This window comes from Lolium perenne, chromosome 7, assembly GCF_019359855.2.
Source record: "Lolium perenne isolate Kyuss_39 chromosome 7, Kyuss_2.0, whole genome shotgun sequence".
Classification (NCBI taxonomy): domain Eukaryota; kingdom Viridiplantae; phylum Streptophyta; class Magnoliopsida; order Poales; family Poaceae; genus Lolium; species Lolium perenne.
This window is the reverse complement of record NC_067250.2, coordinates 51,494,099-51,497,799: the sequence shown is the minus strand read 5'-3', so window position 1 is coordinate 51,497,799 and position 3,701 is coordinate 51,494,099. Positions and strand designations below refer to the sequence as shown.

At 41.9% G+C, this 3,701-nt stretch overlaps 1 long non-coding RNA gene across 1 annotated transcript; it reads left to right on the top strand.

Annotated features, from left to right (window-relative positions):
• The first annotated feature begins 796 nt into the window (after positions 1-796).
• LOC127317543 (uncharacterized) lies at positions 797-2,249 on the top strand. Its single transcript, XR_007861250.2, has 2 exons — positions 797-1,552; positions 1,848-2,249. It is a non-coding gene; the product is annotated as an uncharacterized lncRNA (long non-coding RNA).
• The last annotated feature ends 1,452 nt before the right edge of the window (positions 2,250-3,701 follow it).

Sequence of the window (3,701 nt, the reverse complement as noted above, 5' to 3'; positions counted from 1 at the left end):
TACTCCACGCCTTTTTTTTTTGGCAAAACTACTCCACGTCTAGAAAACCCTATATGCTCTGCCCCACCTCCTGAGTTAGAGAAAACAGATCACGAACAAGAACCCTACAGCCGCCGCCGGTCCCCAGTCTTGACGCACCTGCCGATCGATCTCTTCTTCGGCAAATTTTCTCTCTCCCTCTCTCTCTCCATGGACGCCCAGATCAGGACGTTGCACTCTTCGTCTCTACAGCAGTGGTCACGGTGCTCCGACGGTCTTCGTCTCCGCAGCAGTGGTCACGGTGCACTGGCGGCCGCTTCAGATGAATGTCGTTCGCTGGCACCTTCTGAATTTTGCTGCCCACGATGTGCCTGGGATTTCTTGTTCACGCAGGCCTACATCATCAGGTTTGACTAAGGTTCCTTCTATCCTATATACAACATGCAGATAGGGTGTTTGATAGATTTTCCATGAGATTGTTTAAGTCTTGTAATCTTGCATCAGGTTTGCCGAAACTGACTTCTATCTAAGATTAATTGCTTCTATTCTTCTGTTGTTACGAAGTTCAGTTACTATGCAAGGTACCAAATATCCTCCAAACCCTCACATAAACACAGATTCTAACTGCATTACCGGCACTGAATATTTCTGAATTGGTTGATTAGATGATTATGAAATAGGCACTCGGCAGGATTGCAAGGTCTATTGTCCAACTGAGGTGCTCTTCGGTATAAATGTACGTGCTTTAGATGCTGAATCTCTTGCATTGTCTCATGTTCTGCCAAGACACTAATTTCTAGAGCATGCCAACATGTTGTTTTTTTTTTTGCGAGAAGAAGACAGATTCATTGATACTTTGTTCTTACAGAAAAACCCAGGAAACAAAGGAAATTACAACGAAGTCCTCCTGAGCTCCAGCTTCGCCGGCGACCAGAACGAGAGAGAGACGCGCCGCTACCTCTGCTCGTCCACACGCCAAGGATCGACGAAAGCATCCCCAAGGCAACTGGGAAGTCCCCGCTCACCGCCCCCGGAGGGGTAACGCCCTGGACCAACGGCTCCGCCGCAAAGCACCACGCCATCTTCTTCAACATCTTCGAGATCCAGATCCGCCGCACGGGATCTGGCTGGGGAGAACCGCACCGCGCAGATGCGTCGATCCGCGAACGGCGAGGAAGCAGGCGCTTGACCACGGAGCTCCGCCGAGCGCCGTAGACGAAGGAGTCGCGAACCTGCACCAAACACTTCACCGGCGCCACCACCACCTCCATGGCACCGCTGGCTGCAAACCCTACAGATCCTACACTATATACAACCGCGAAACGGGGATCCCTCGCCCTCCCGCCGCCGGAGCGGCCGGCGGAGGGCGAGAGATCCGGCGAAACTGCGGTGGCGAGGTGGATCGGCGGGGAGATTTCAGAAATCGCCCTCTGTTACTGTGCGGGAGAGGGAGACGTCCTTGGCTCGTCAACATGTTGTTTAATGTTCAGTATTTCTTTTCTGTAGGTGTGCACTATGCGAACAAGAAGCTGAAATTGGAAAGTGAGGAATTGGTGCTCTACTGCCGCTGATGGTAAAACACTGCAATATATATGCATTTCAGTTGTGCTGTTTTGTGTTGATGGTTTAATAAGAGCCTATGGACATTAAATTTCGTCTCTATTTGAGTAGAACATAGATGGCTCCAAAGTTGCAAAGTAAATTTCTGTACAGATGTGGAAATGATAATCATTCGGTTCTAGGATGTGATATCACGCATGTTCAACACACTATTTACTCTTCAAATACATGTGCATATGAAAAACTGAGACTTACTAGACATATTTTTCTAGTTAATCTATTTATGTTTCATTTGACTTTGTCTGCAGACTTGTTATTATCGAGGAGTCGCAACACAACAAAATACCATGGATTTATAAAGTGCTTTCGATGGCATCTTGCAAGATCATGTGGCATTATCTGCTTTATTTCTAGGTATAGGTTCTAGCTAGTTTGGAACATAAAGTTTGTGTGTAGATGTGGAGGACAAGTAGGGCGCTGACGATGTTGCGGCACCAAATTTTGCGGGAGGATGCGACGTGGAAGCAGGGTGTTCTTCAAGGAAGGACTAAATATCTCCCAAAAAAATGCTGGGTGGATCGATAGTGGGCTAGGACGAGCATCACTACCACTACCAGTCGATTCTTTTTTTGTAACTTTCGTTGTAATGAATCTACAACCTGATTGTAAACTATTGTTGCTATGAATAAAAATGATAGTTTTTCTGAGAATGGCATAGTACATATATTTATATGTTGTATGTAATAGAAATATAGTCCTCTCTTATTATGAAGTGGCAAATATTTGCTATATAACAACTAAAAAACCATATTTATTGGGAAAAATAAAAATTGATTACAATTACTTGAGATGCAAAAAAAAATTCAAAGCAAATGTTGTAGAGAAGGTGTGGCGGCCATCTAGCAAAGCGTCTATACAACAATAGACATGCTCTATGAACGTCTCAGTTTCATCTAAACACGCTTGGCTCTGCGTCTCTACAAAATTTGAGACGGTGCATAAGGAGACGCTCCTAAGACGCTTTGCACAGCGGCTCTACACTGGCTTAGAGATGATTTTAAGCGTCTTTAGCCCATAGAACTGGCGTCTCCGCATGCCTTTTGTGTTGTAGTGTGGGAGGGTTCTTGAAATTTGCATGTTTGAAACCAAAAACCACTTCTCTTCATGCATGCTTGACTTCATAAGACAGAGTTTAGGGTTAGGGGTAGATATACACATGATTTTCTAGTTTGAATATGTCTAGACCTTGTTTATCAACTTGAATGCTTACTATATATATGACATAAGAATGCTATGCCCTTTGTTTTTTCATTCTTTTGATTTTTTCCTGAAATTTTATGCCCATTTGAATCTTTTGGTCAAATCCTAGGTTTGACCAAGATTTAAACAAGTTTAAAACATGAAAATGAAAAGGGAAGCCTGCATCCTTCTTAGTCACTCTAAAATCAACTTAATTGAGAATGCTTACTATATGACATAAGAAGACTATGTGTGCCTTGGTTTTTCATTCTTAGATTTTTTTTAAATTCTTATGCCCATTTGAATCTTGGCCAAATCCTAGGTTTGACCATGGTTTAAACAAATTTAAATCACGAATATAAAAATTAAGCATCTATCCTTCTTATTAGTCACTCCAAAATGTAAATCTTGGGAGGGTTCTTGAGATTTGCATGTTTGAAACCAAAAACCACTTCTCTTCATGCATGCTTGACTTCATAAGACAGAGTTTAGGGTTAGGGGTAGATATATACATGATTTTCTAGTTTGAATATGTCTAGACCTTGTTTATCAACTTGAATGCTTACTATATATATGACATAAGAATGCTATGTCCTTTGTTTTTTCATTCTTTTGATTTTTTCCTGAAATTTTATGCCCATTTGAATCTTGTCAAATCCTAGGTTTGACCAAGATAATTTAAACAAGTTTAAAACATGAAAATGAAAAGGGAAGCTTGTATCCTTCTTAGTCACTCTAAAATGAAGTTTTGGGAGGTTTTTGAAATTTCCATGTTTGAAACCCAAAACCACTTCTCTTCATGCTTGACTTCATAAACATGAAAATGAAGACTTTTGCTAACGGAGGGAGTAAGCACTCTAGCTATGAAAAGTACCAAACGATGCATACCAAAATGATTTTTTAGAGGAATACTAGTTCGGATT